The sequence below is a fragment of the Hylobates moloch genome, unplaced genomic scaffold (genome assembly GCF_009828535.3).
Source record: "Hylobates moloch isolate HMO894 unplaced genomic scaffold, HMol_V3 SCAFFOLD_12, whole genome shotgun sequence".
Classification (NCBI taxonomy): Eukaryota; Metazoa; Chordata; class Mammalia; order Primates; family Hylobatidae; genus Hylobates; species Hylobates moloch.
Genome location: NW_026652287.1, coordinates 13,544,162 through 13,559,210, shown reverse-complemented (window position 1 = coordinate 13,559,210; position 15,049 = coordinate 13,544,162).

Below are 15,049 nucleotides of genomic sequence, written 5' to 3'. Positions count from 1 at the left end.
AGGGAATGCTACCTGAGCCAGGCAGAGAAAACTGCTGAGACGTGGGCAAGACGTGGGCAAGACATGGTGTTCAGTCCTGGCTCTAATAATAATTAGCTGTGTGACTGTAGGCAGAGCTCAGAACCTCTTTAGGCCTCGGTTCACCCATTTATGCAGCCCAGATAGCCACAGGGATCCTCTTTCCCTTAAGATCTAGATAAAATGGATAGATACACTTAGTATAAATCATAGAAAATCTGGCACCTTCCGCAAGAATTCTGTGCACTCCCAGCTTTACAGCTCTTCTTTTGGTCTTACTTCTATTTAGGGATCATCTTTCTGTCTCACCCGTGGGGTCCGATTCTGCATTGGGGAAGGCAGAGGAGGAATCCAGTTTCTTTCTTAATCTCCACCAAGCTAACCACTCGCATGAGGTATCTGTGTGAATGAGCGTGTTGCGGTCACATACTGTGCGTGCTGCCCACCATTGAGTCTCCTTATGTGAACCCACTTTTCCAGTAACCACTCCTTCCTTGCCCACTTCAATCCAAGTGGAGATGGAGGTGACCCCATGGTTAATTCCAAAGGTGAACACATGCTACACTCCTGGCCAATCAGAGCATTCCATCCCCCTGGCCACACTGATTGGCTCAAAGATAGTCATGTGATCCTAGGCAATCAAATGACAATTAGTACTGGTCTTCCTGGAAAGAAAGTATGTATTGGGGCTGGGCGCGGTGGCTCACGCCTGTAATCCCAGCACTTTGGGAGGCCGAGACGGGCAGATCACGAGGTCAGGAGATCGAGACCATCCTGGCTAACACAGTGAAACCCCGTCTTTACTAAAAATACAAAAAAATTAGCTGGGCGCCTGGCGGTGGCAGGCACCTGTAGTCCCAGCTACTCGGGAGGCTGAAGCAGGAGAATGGCGTGAACCCGGGAGGCGGAGCTTGCAGTGAGCCGAGGTCGCGCCACTGCACTCCAGCCTGGGCGACAGAGCGAGACTCTGTCTCAAAAAAAAAAAAAGAAAGAAAGTATGTATTGGGAATCAATACAAAGCGAAGTCGAAATAGAAGATATATAAAGTGGCCGGACGTAGTGGCTCACACCTATAATCCTAGCACTTTGAGAGGCTGAGGGGTGCGGATCAACTGAGGTCGGGCGCCTGGCCAACAGGGCGAAACCCAGTCTCTACTAAAAATAGAAAAATTAGCTGGACGTGGTGGCACATGCCTGTAATCCCAGTTACACAGGAGGCTGAGGCACGAGAATTGCTTGAACCCAGGAGACAGAGGTTGCAGTGAGCCGAGATCGCACCACTACACTCCAGCCTGGGCAACAGTTAGACGGTCTCAAAAAAAAAAAAAAAAAAAAAGAAGAAGAAGAAGAAGCTATATAAAGAGACATAAAGTTTCTTTTTTGTGTGTGTATTTTGTTTATTTATTTATTTTTAAATAATTTTAACTTTTAGATTCAGGGACACGTGCAGGTTTGTCACGTGGATATATTGCATGATGCTGAGGTTTGGGGTACCAATGATCCCATCCCCAGGTACTGAGCATAGTACCCAATAGTTTTTCAGTCCTTGCCCCTCTTCCTCCCTCCCCCACCTAACAGTCCGCAATGTCTATTTTTGCCATCTTTATGTCCATGTGTACCCAACATTTTACTCCCACTTATATGTGAGAACATGAGATATTTGACTTTCTGTTCCTGTGTTAATTTACTTTGGATAATGGCCTCCAGCTGCATCCATGTTGCTGCAAAGGACATGATTTTGTTCTTTTTTATGGCTGTATAGTATCCCATTGTATATGTACCACATTTTCTTTATCCTGTCCACCATTGATGGGCACCTGGGTTGATTCTTTATCTTTGCTATTGTGAATAGTGTGCTGTGATGAGGCACACTAAGTTTCTATGCCATTAATTGAGGCCTTGGATCCAGTCATCCCTGTTGTACTCAATTTCACAAGCAAACAAACATTCCTAACTTATTTGTTCTTAATCCAATTTGAGTTGTTTTTCTATCACTTGCTCCTGAAAGAGACCTCACTAAATGTTAAACCTTACTGAAAACTACTGAAAATTCAGTGGACAGATACATTTACAGCACAGCAAATAATATAAATTCAATATTACATATTCTGGTTTATAAAGTCCTTTGTCTTAACTGAGGTTCTGCCCTCGCCCTGTGCTATTTGGCTCAATGCTGTCTATTCCAAATTCCTGTTTATTCCTTGTATAGCTTAGTTCAATTACTCCCTCCTTGGCAGCACCCCTTTCAATAAGCATTTGTGAAGGTATTTCCCTAAACAAAGAAAATTCCCTCTCTGCAGGGAATTCCCATACCAGCTATTGCTAAAGTTAAATTTTCACTTCTCTGCATATAAAATGAAGAGGCCTGGACAAGACCTCCTCTGTGACTCCATACAACTTCAAAACTCTGGAGTTCAAAATATAATAAAGCCATTAAAATTGTGACATAGGAGAATGTTTTCCAGAATGCAAGTCACAATCCATTAATGGGTCTTGAAATCAATTTACTGGGTCATAATCAGCATTTTTTTTAAATGAAAGAGAATAAAATAGAAAATAACAGAGTATATCATACATAATGGAAGTGAGAATTGGTTTGTGAAACTTTTATTTTGGTTATAAATATATATGCACCGTACATACACTGTACTGGATCATAGTTTAAAATGTATTTCTCACAGTGTGTACAACAATTTTGAAAGCCAATGGGGTAAATCAGCACTCACTGAGGGAAAGATGTCATTAAGTTAAAGAGTAATATACTTAATATGATGCAAGTTTTGTTTTAAAAAAAAAACAGAAAGACTAAGCTATACATTAGATATAGAAATATCTGAAAAAATATGGAATTATATATAACAAAAAGCTAAATTATTACGCTGTCAGGAGGAGGGGTATTTTTCCTTTTCGTGCGAATATTTTTGGGTTTATCTAATTTTTTTTTTTGGAAAGATGGTGGGGTTTTGCCATGTTGCCCAGGATGGTCTCCAACTTGTGAGTTCAGGTGATCCACTTGCCTCAGCCTCCCAAAGTGCTGGGATTACAGGCGTGAGCCACTGCACCTTGCCAATCTAATTTTTTTAAAGACACATTTTACTTCTACAGTCAAAAAACATTTAAAGCTTGTTTTCATTTTGAAAGATAAGTATTTAGTCACGTATTGTTTAATGACAGGAACGCATTCTGGGAAATGTGTCCTTATGTAATTTAATCATTGTGTGAACATCATAGAGTATACTGACATAAGCCTAAATGCATAGGCCACTCCATATAGAATATATAGCACAGCCCATTACTCCTGGGCTACAAACCTGCATACAGCATGTTATTGTGCTGGATACTATAGGCAATTGGAACACAAAGGTAAGTATTTGTGTATCTACACGTAGGAAATATGGTATAAAACATAAAAACGGTACACCTGCATAGGATACTCACCACGTATGGAACTGGCAGGCCTAGAGTTGCTCTGGGTGAGTCAGTGAGTGGTGAGTGAATGTGAAGGCCTAGGACATTCGTGTACGCTACTAAAACTTTATAAACGCTGTGTGCTTATTTTTTCTTCAATAATAAATTAGGTTTAGCTTATCGTAACTTTTTAACTTTATAAGCTATTAATTTTTTCACTCTTGTAATAACATTTAACTTAAAACAAATATCTTTTACCTCTGTACAACCTATTTCACTATACAAAAATATTTACTTTATATCCTTATTCTGTAAGCTTTTTTAAGCTTAAAAATGTTTGATTTTTACTTTTTAAACCTTTTTTTTTTTTTTGAGATGGAGTCTCGCTCTGTCGCTCAGGCTGGAGTGCAATGGCGTGATCTCAGCTCACTGCAACCTCTGCCTCCTGAGTTCAAGCTATTCTCCTGCCTCAGTCTCCCAAGTAGCTGAGATTACAGGCGTGTGCCACCATGCCTGGCTAATTTTTTTTATTTTTAGTAGAGACAGGGTTTCATTGTGTTAACCAGGATGGTCTTGATCTCCTGACCTCGCGATCCACCCACCTTGGCCTCCCAAAGTGCTGGGATTGCAGGCATGAGCCACTGCGCCCGGCCTACTTTTTAAACCTTTTTCGTTAAAAACTAAGGTACAAACACACATATTAGGCTAGGCCTCCACGGGGTCAGGCTCCTCAACATCACTGTCTCCCACCTCCACATCTCATCCCATTGGGAGGTCTTCAGGGTCAATGACATGTGTGGAGCTGTCATCTCCTATGATGACAATGCTTTCTTCTGGATACCTCCTGAAAGACCTGCCTGAGGCTGTTTTACAGGTAACTTTTTTTATAATAAAATATATTATAGTAAACATATAAACCAGTAACAGTCATTTATTACCATTATCAAGTATTATGTACTGTACATAGTTGTATGTACTATACTTTTATATGAATGGCAGTGATATTGTTTACACCGACATCACCACAAACATGTGAGCAATGCCCTGTGCTGAAACATTTGATGACTATGACATCACTAGGTGATAGGAATTTTTCAGCTTCATTCTCATCTTTGGAGACCACTGTGGAATATATGGTTTATTATGGATGAAACATCATTTGCGGCGCATGACTATACTTCTAAAAACCATCTAAGAAGAGCATCTGAAAGAAATATACACAAACATTAACAGTGCCAATGTTTCGATGTTTTTTATTTTTGTATTTTTCTCTTTTGTTAACTCTTTGTATTTTCTACATTTCTCATGATAAACAAGTGTTATTGTAAAAGTAACGGGGAAAAGTGTGTTTTGTTTTAATTCCAAGATTCTTCAGGAGGAGAAAGAGGTTTGCAAACAAATCTTGAAACTTCAGAAATCAGGCTGGGCGTGGTGGCTCACACCTGTAATCCCAACACTTTGGGAGGCCAAGGTGGGCAGATCATCTGAAGTCAGGAGTTCAAGACCAGCCTGGCCAACATGGCAAAACCCCGTCTCCACAAAAATACAAAAAAATTAGCTGGGCATGATGGTGGGTGCCTGTAATCCCAGCTATTTGGGAGGCTGAGGCAGAAGAATCACCTGAACCAGGAGGAGGAGGAGGAGGTTGCAGTGAGCCGAGATCACACCATTGCATTCCCGCCTGGGTGGCAGCGTGAGACTTCATCTCAAAAAAAAAAAAAAAAAAGGAAAATTCAGAAAACACAGTGAAGGGGAAGAAAGGCTGGGTGGAGCTGGGTGGGAAGGGCGGGGTAGGAAGATATGCAAATCCTTTGCATTGATTTTCCACATCAGTGAGTTCCTTTTCTCCCTTTAGCTACTATCTGATGAAGGTATATGTGACAATGTACTATTATATATTCCAAATGTCATATTCCTCAACATCTGTTTGAAAGGGCATAATTTATTGAGAAAGAAGTGTCACTGAAGCTCAGAGAAAGACAGTTTCTACCCAAGTGCCCCAAGTCTGGCGACAGCTAGGCTGGAAACACTGGTGTGCCTCCGAGACTGTCCTTGAGCAGAATCCAGACAGCGACAGAGGACGAACCAAAAGAGGGGGCAGAGAGAGGCACTCCAAGGAAGATATGTCAGGAAATTGAAAAATGGCACCACCCCATCCAGATTATCTCAACAATGATGCCTGAAACAAGGTGAAAGTGAAAGTATTGCTACCCCAATAGTTCATCCAATTGTTGAGTTCAAAATCGTAAGTTATAGAAATAAATTAGAAGGAAAAAACAGGAGGGAGAGAGAAAGAAGGGAGAGAGATAAAAAGAAACCAATAGTCGTAAACTAAATTCTTGCCTGTCATGTTTTCAGAAGAGCAGGTCAAAGAAAAGAGATGCATTTGGGAGAGAAACACACAAATGTAAACATTCCAACCTTGTCTTGGTGATCAATACGGCAGCCTCACATAGAACACTCGGCCCTCTGGGGAAGAAACGGTTGTGCCCAAGCTTTGTGCCTGGACTAAGTCATTTGTTCTTACCTCTTCATCTCTGAGGATAACACTTTGCTCTTTGCTTCTGTGTGCAAAATGAATAGAACTGACATTTATTTTTATTTGAGTATTTTTAAAATAATGCACACATGTGGGTTAGAAAAAAAACCAAACAGTATGAAAGGCAACTAGTTTAAAGTAAGTTACATTCTATGCTAGACATTTTCCACTTGCTCTCAGATCTACTTTCTACCTCCATGGCACCAACCAGGCTCACATGCCCCCTGGCTTCTATGTGGGTTGAGTCAATAGGAGGCACTGGCAGGAGATTAGAGGAAAGGATCAGGATGTGTCCTGGGCATTTATTTCTTTGGCATTCTTCCTGCAGGTTTGCCTCAGACCAGCTGAATCCTTCAACTAGAGATTACTGCTTCTCTCCAGGAGCCCTCACGTGATCTTTCTCCTGCATGGTGCTGGCAGCCACTCCCTCTCCTTGTCCCATGAGGATTAGGGACAGCTTCATTGAGTCTATCCCCGGGTTACTTCACTGTCTCCTGTGTTCCACTGCACCCATACTTGTGTAAATGGCCCCTTTGTAAATGATCCCTCCTCATATCATCTCAATGTGAGTCTGATATTTGTGTCCTGCTGGGGTCCTGACCGACATACCCTCCCATTCCTCATCCTTCCTCAGTGTGACTGTTCCCCACTTTAAGGTAACCACTGGTACAATTTCTTGTGTATCCTTCTATCCTTCGAGATCTCTCTCTCTCTCTAATGTTAATGTATGATATACTTTATTTATATCTTTTTTTTCTTTTTTTGAGACAGAGTTTCACTCTTTTGCCCAGGCTGGAGTGAAGTGGTGTGATCTCGGCTCACTGCAACCTCTGCCCCCTGGGTTCCAGCCATTCTCCTACCTCAGCCTCCCAAGTAGCTGGGATTATAGGTGCCCGCCACCATGCCTGGCTAATTTTTGTGTTTTTAGTGGAGACAGGATTTCACCATGTTGGCCAGGCTCATCTCAAACTCCTGACCTCAGGTGATCCACCCGCCTTGACCTCCCAAAGTGCTGGGATTACAGGTGTGAGCCACCACACCTGGCCTGTTTATATCCTCTTTTAAGAAAAACTTAATATATCTTGCAGATTGTGCTGAATACTTTTTGCATACCTATTTGCACAACTTCTGCCCAATCCACTCACCACTTTTCTCCACCTTGCTCTGTGTTTCTGGAGGCTGACCCGTATGGACTTTGTCACTGGAATCCCTTGCCCTGTGGCATCTAGTTGGGCTTTGATGATTGGTGGCCCATTGGCAAGGGGAGGAACTCACAATAGACAAGAAGTCAGGAGAAAAGTGAGCCTGGGTTGTGGATTTCTTCTCCCTCCCTGCCAGGTGGTCATGGATGGCTGCTTTCCTCTTCAGAAGGCTCCTGCTTCTGTTGGCAGCTTTATTCTACAGGTTCTTATCCTGCTAACTCTTCCTTTCCTTTGTCCCTTCAGGTCTAGGGGTGGTAACAGCTTCCCACCGTTGCCAGCCTTGAAATACTGCCCAATCTGTTCATTCTGCCTACACCTTTGTAAGTAACCCATCACTTAAACTCTCTTCAATTATTTCTTTTTGACTACATCATGTCTCCTTCTGGTGCCCTGATTGACATCTAGATCATCTCATAGCCATACATAGAGCATGACTTCATGATAATTTTAACAACTGAGTGGTATTCTGTTGTAAGACTATATCATAATTTATTTAACCAGTTCTCTATTAATGGATATTTCAAGTTGGAAGGAGTACTTTTTCACAACCTACTAAGTGCCAGGCGTATTTTTACATAAAATACCTCATTGGCCCTCACATCCAGGCTGTGGGATAGGTAATACCATTATATCCATTTATGAGAAGAGGGAACTGAGGTTCAGCAAGGTGATGAAAGGGCTCAAGGTTATACATGTAGTAAATGTAGATGCAGGATTTAAACCCAGCATTTGATTCAAGCAGACCGGAATCCAAAGCCCGTGGGATACTGGATCCTGGCATAAATCTTAAGATTTGCCCTCAATAACAAATATTGCCATTTGTGTTATTTTTATAGCTTTACTGTATTTTAAAATAAACTTAATTGTTAAAGTGTCACATACATATGTACAGAAAAGTACACGAATCAGAATCTACAACATTTAATGTTCACAAAATGAGCACACTCATAGAATCACCACCCCAAGCAAGAGATAGAACATTAACAGCAGCACAGACACTCCCAGGGTCCCCTTCTCAGTTACCATTGCCCCCTTTCCCAAAGGTCATATCTATTCTCTTTTCTTCTTGGTTTAATATAATGTTACATCTATCTACTGGGTACTTAAATTTAGTTATTACACTATATAATTATAGACTTTCTGGCCTGGATGGAGTAATAGAGATTGAATGTACCCCTCTGCCCAAAATACTAAAAAATCAAACAATATTTATATTAATTAAGAGTTTTTAGCCAGGCGTGGTGGCTCATGCCTATAATCCCAGCATTTTGGGAGGCTGTGGCAGGTGGATCACCTGAGGTCAAGAGTTTGAGACCAGTCTGATCAACATGGTGAAACCCCATCTGTACTGAAAATACAAAAATTAGCTGGGTGTGATGGTGCACACCTGTAATCCCAGCTACTCAGGAGGCTGAAGCAGGAGAATCGCTTGGACCTGGGAGGCAGAGGTTGCAGTGAGCCAATATTGCACCACCGCACTTCAGCCTGGGCAATAAATAGAGACTCTGTCTCAAAAAAAAAAAAAGAATTTTTAAGTCATTGGACATCAGCCAGTGAAGGGCAGTAATCTCTGAGAGACAGAAAACAAACAAGCACAGCGAGCCCTGCAGTTTCTCTGGTTTAGAGGCTGGAGGGTTTCCAGACTGCAGTGCAGGAAGAGAGAATGACAGTCTCTGGGCTGAGGAGATGAAGCTGGCAGTTCAGGGAGACCAAGACCTCTAGAATTTGAAGGAAAAAGTACTAAAGAGGATAGGGCTGCACAGCAAAAGGCAATCCTCAGAAGGTTCCTCTTGAGTCTCCAGCTACGTACTGACCAGCGCATGCATGTGAGCAAACTAACGGCAGCCACAGAAGAGCCATCCACAGAGATTACAGAGAGCAATATCCAGATCTCATGTAGGCCCAGGAGGAGTGTATGTTCCAGCTCTCCAGACTGGAAAAGCTCACAACTTATGAGGCATCATAAAGGCTTGTCTCAATAACGGGGCAAGATGAGTCCTAAGTTAAATCTGCCTAAAAGGGCTTAAAAGCAAGACTTGAAAGGATCAAACTTAACTATGTCCCAGAATAAAGCTCATAAGCATACAAAAATGTCCAGCACCTAACAAGGTAAAAGTTTCAATGTCTGGCATATGATAAAAAATTACCAGGCATACAAAAAAAATAGGAAAATATAATCCACAAAAATATAAAAGTCAAACAATGAAAACTGACTCTGAAATGACAGCTGTTAATAGATGAGTACATTAAAACTATTAAGTAGCTAGAAGAAAGATTGAACATGTTGAGTCATGCAAGATAAAAAGAAGACTCAAATCGCACCTCTAGAGAGAAAACTACAGCATCTGAGATAAAAATACACTGAATGGGATTGATAAATATTGAAGAGGGAAAGATTAATGAACTTGATGACATAGAAATATCTATTTTCTTGAATATGTTAGTCCCAGTTATTTTAAAGTCTGTGCCTGATAACTCTAATACCTGGATCTTTGGGGATTTGTTTCTATTGTTTCTTATTGCTCTTGATTTTCTGTTATCTGGGCCTATCTCCTAGCATACTGGTAATTTTTTACTGACTGCCAGACAATGTGCATGAAAAAATATATATATTTATTTTGAAGCTCTGTATAGTATTATCACCTTTCATAGAGGAATAATTTTGATTTCTGACAGTCAGTTATGGAAGAGAGGATCACCTTAATTTAGTCAGGGATTGAGTTGAATTAAAGTTGAGTTTTAGTCTTTGCAAAGGCTGATCTATTCCCTGTTTACCTTCGTTCTTAGAGTAGAGCCCATCAGTGGATTCTAACTGGAAGGAAAGAAGGAAGGGAGGGAAGGAGGAAGGGAGGCGCTTCTGGAGGACAAAGGACTTGGAAACTAATAATGATAGCTACAATTTATTTGTACCTATTTTATGTTATGTTTTATACCTAATACATGTATTAACATATTTTATACGTAATCTATGTTTTAATATATGTTTTATATCTAATGTATGTAGATGATAGAGACAGGTATACAGACAGATAGATAGATAATGTCATTTAACCCCACAGTGGCCCTACAAGTTTGGTGGAAATTTTGATTTTTAGTCTTCATAATGGAGAGATTGAAGCTTGTATAAGTTAAGAAATTTACCCAAGGTAACAGGGACAACGTATGTGACGAAAAAGCAGAATTTGAACTCAATTCTGTTTGGCTTAAATCCCAGGCTTTTCCTCCCCACACCCATAGTGCCTTTCAGCCTAATGCACGCACACCCTCAAGTCTAGCTCTCTTGAGTCTACAGTCAAGGTGGCCTACCTCTTATGTGAGAGTCTATTTTAAAATCCCAAATAGGATTTTCAGAGTCTGGGGCGGGAAACTGGGTAGAAAAGAGTTAAGCTAGTCAACTGTTTCCAATGCAGATGACAAAAATTTCAACTCAAATTAATTGAAGGAGGACAGTAAAACCAACCACAGCTGCAACAATAACAAAATGGTGTTCATGGACTCACATAAATAGAATTTGGGGATAGCACTAGCCTCAAGCCCACCTGGATTCAGGCACACAAACACATTTCATTAGAATTCAATCTCTCTCTTCAATCTGCTTTCTCTCTAACAGAAAGGCTTCTCTTTGTGGCACACACACAGAATGCCCTCAGGCAGAGCATATCTTTCTAGTTCCATGACCTGAAAGGAAGTCCCCTTTCCTCGAATGTCTGACAAAAAAATACTCTGAAGACAATTCTGATAGACCCAATTTGGGTGACATTCTTACTCCTGATCCAGTCACTGTAGTCAGGAGGAAATAGGGTTTTCTAGTCTATGGGCTTAGATGATGAGCTCATTCCTGTGAACCTCACAAGAATCCCAGGATAGGAGTAGAATGGGACCAGTTCCCCAGTGGAAGTGTAGATTCTGAAGAGCAAAAGTGGTCAATGACAACTACATGAGGTCTTGCCTATATGTGCTGGCACTAGGCACCCACAATATCCACAGGTGTAGACATTGAGCTAAAGTCTAACTCAAGGCTCCAAAACCAACAAAATATCACCATACCTTCAAGATACTGCCCAGTTGTAGAGTCGAGATAAAAACACACCATTTCCTGTCCAGTAATAAGAAGCCAGTTGAACAAGCTGTCGGACAGTCATAAACTGGAACTCCATTCTAGCAAGCATTCATTTAAGAGCCAAAGGTAAAATACATCTATAGAAATGGAAGGTGTTTTTATCCTATTATGTGAAAAAGCAGGTTACAAACAGCATGTTTAACAAAGGTGCTTACCCCTACCTGTGTGTTAGACTCCCCCAGGAACTTTATTTTTATGTCATTGAAAATCCAGTGATGCCTAATATCTAATTTTAAGTTACTGACTCTGCAGAGCTGTGCTGCAGTTTTCCTCTGTTATCCCAAACCTCCACTAAAGTCCTACTATACACTGCCCTTGGAAAATAGCATTTTGAGGGCATAAATAAATTGGGGTGGACAGGGAAATGAAGCTGCAGCCAAGAGGGGTGGTGTGTTAGTTTCTTGGAGCTGTTGTAACAAATTGGCACAAACGATGTGGATTAAAACAACAGATATTTCTTGTCTCGGTTCTGAAGCTAGAAATCCAGAATCAAGACATCAGCTGGGCCATACTCTCTCTCTCTGAAGGCTCTAGGGAAGGATTCCTTTGCCTCTTCCTTGCTTTTAGTATTTCTTGGCAATCTTTGGTGAGGTTTTGTTACTGTTTTTTGTTCATTTGTTTGTTTTTTATTATTATTATTATTATTATTTTTTTTTTTTTTTTTTTTCTCGCTCTGTCGCCCAGGTTGGAGTGCAGTGGCACAATCTCAGTTCACTGCAATCTCTGCCTCCCAGTTTCAGGCGATTACTCCCACCTCACTCTACTGAGTAGCTGGGACCACAGGCACACACTACCACACCCAGCTAATTTTTGTATTTTTAGTAGAGATGGGGTTTCACCATGTTGGCAAGGCTGGTCTCAAACTCCTGACCTCAAGTGACCTGCTCACCTTGGCCTCCCAAAGTGCTGGAATTACAGGTGTGAGCCACTGTGCCCAGCCTGTTACTGTTTTTTGTTAGTGTTGTTTTATTTGCTTGTTTGTTGGCTTGTAGATGTACCACTCCAATCTCTGCCTCCACCATCACTTGGCATTCTCCTTGTGTGTCTTCTGTCTCTATGTCTAAATTTCCCTCTCCTTATAAAGACATAGGTCATTGGGCTGGGGGCCATCTTAATCCAGGATAACGTCATCTTAACTGGATCATCTGCAAAAATCCTATTGCCAAATAAGGTCACATGCACAGATCCTGGGGCTGAAGACTCAAACATATCTTTTACAGGGTGATATCATTCTACCTATGCAGTTAGGAAACTGGCTGGAGGGTATACTGAACAAGAAATTGTGAGCTACTTGAAAATTCATGGGAATACTTGGAGGGAAGTGCCTTCCTACCTGGGACTGGGACTTGAGGTGTCTTATTTGGATGTTAAAGTCAAGACTTCCTCCAATAAGCTGTAGAAGATCATCTTCCAGATGGCTTGGAAATCCCAATTGTCTTTGTTTCTTGGTTACTTGCAGAAGTAACCTCAGATTGTTCTGCTGAACAATACACACACGCACACACACACAAATACACACTCACCTTTAAATAAAAGAACATTAAGACAGTGTGACAGAATGCTGAAATAAATCACTAAGTTTGGAATTGAAAAAACAGGTTCTTGGACAACCTCCACCACTAACAAATTACTACATGCCAGAGCTTGCTTCAATGTCTACATTTGTGAAATGGGATTAATAGTTCCATAAATCCAATCTGGCCTACCTCCCAGGACACTGTGGCAAGAAACATATACAGATAGAAAACATCACTCATGGAGGTAGCTTGGATCCCATCCTAGGACTCCAATAGGACTCCAGTAGGACTCCATATTTGCTAAGAACATTCCTGGAGCCACATTTCTCCCTCTGCTACTAGGCCAGGTGATATGGTTTGGATCTGTGTCCCCACCCACATCTCATGTCGAATTAGAATCCCCACAGTTGGAGGTGGGGCCTGGTGGGAGGTGATTGGATCATGGGGGTGGTTTTTCATGGTTTAACACCATCCCTTCTTGGTGCTGTCATCGCATCGCAATAGTGAGTTCTCATGAGACCTGGTTGTTTAAAGGTGTGTGGCACCACCCCCCACCTTGGTCCTCCTCCCACCATGTAAGACACTCCCTCCCACTTTGCCTTCCACCATGAGTAAAAGCTTCCTGAGGCCTCCCCAGAAGCAGATGCTGCCAAGCTTCCTGTACAGCCTGCAGAACTGTGAGGCAATTAAACAAACCTCTTCTTATTTTTAATGTAAATTACCCAGTCTCAGGTATTTCTTTATAGCAGTGTGAGAACTGACTAATACACTGGACATACCAAAGTTAAAAAGAAAGGAGAGTAGAAGCAGGTTAACATTACATTTTCTTCTCTTCGTTCTCAAAGATCCAAATTCACCTCTCGCCTGGGGCTGTGGTTTGGAGGATAGAGTAGGAATGGGATGTTGTAGGGCCAGAGACCCCACAGGGGCACTGTAGCATTCGGTAATTCTTTAATCTAACGAAGGACAGGAATCCACGAGGTGGTACAAATACACATTAGCCAGTGGTATTTCAACCTGGAAACAATTCTTCAATAGATTGCCAGCTACCAGATGTCAAGGGAGCCCCAAGTTTTACTCTTGCCCTGGGCCCCATAATTTGTAAATCCAGTGCTGACATTTCAGTAAAAATACCCAGGAGTTTTCTGGGTGCTAGATGCAACACACAAAAAAAGCATATTAAAGATATTCCAAAAATGATGACTTTTCCAATAGGTTTTTAATGCCAAACATATGTATTACTGACTGAAATTCAAGTGTTTACCAGATTTCAAGCTTTCTCTTCAGCTACCCCAGCTGGCGTCTGACACATTCCAAAATTTTTCTTCTGCTTGATATGTCTATTTTTAATCCCTTCGGATACTTTTCTTTTTGGCAAATCGGGAGGAGAGAATGCCTGTCGTTTCACGTCCTTCAGTTAATATTTTGCATAAATCAATCAGGAATTAAGCATTAAACAATCACTTCATATCTCGGTTGTCAAATATTTCACCGTTGGGGGATGTATTTACGTATCTGAAAACATGTTGGCCTCTCCGTGTTTAAGGGAGGTGGAAAATATCAAGAAACTCTTTATGATAAACTTGAGAGCAATGGTAAGAAGGAGATTAGGGGACAAGGTGATCAAAGGAGGTAGGAACCCCATGTAATGAGATGAGGGAGAGGAAAAAATTCAGGTGTCCTGACAATGCACTATGGCTCAGTGTCAGAGCCTGATTCAAGTCTGACCTCCCTGGATTATTTCAGTCAACACTAACCTAGGTTGGTTCCCCAGGAGCAGACCCAGGAAAACAGCTTGGATATAAGTAGTTTATTGGGAGGCTATCCAGGAAGTACCAGAAGGGGAGTGGGAAAATGAGACAGGAAAAGGAAAAAAGCCAGTGTGGGTTGTTTGGGTGGAGCAGGCAGTGACTGTAGGCAGTGGTGTTTCCTATAAGTCAGTCCTGCAGGGGACCACTGGGGGCAGTGTAGACCATACTCCAGACTTGTCCTACCCAAGGGGTGAGGAGGCAGAGTATTTATCCACTAACTCCCATTAGTCGTTGCTTTATGGCTATTCCCATGGGTGTTAACTTCTTGCACTTCCAGCCTGCTCTACTCAAAGGCAGAATGGATCAGGTGCTGTGGCTCACGCCTGTAATCCCAGCACTTTGGGAGGCCAAGGTGGGCGGATCACAAGGCCAGGAGATCGAGACCATCCTGGCTAACACGGTGAAACCCCTTCTCTACTAAAAATACAAAAAAT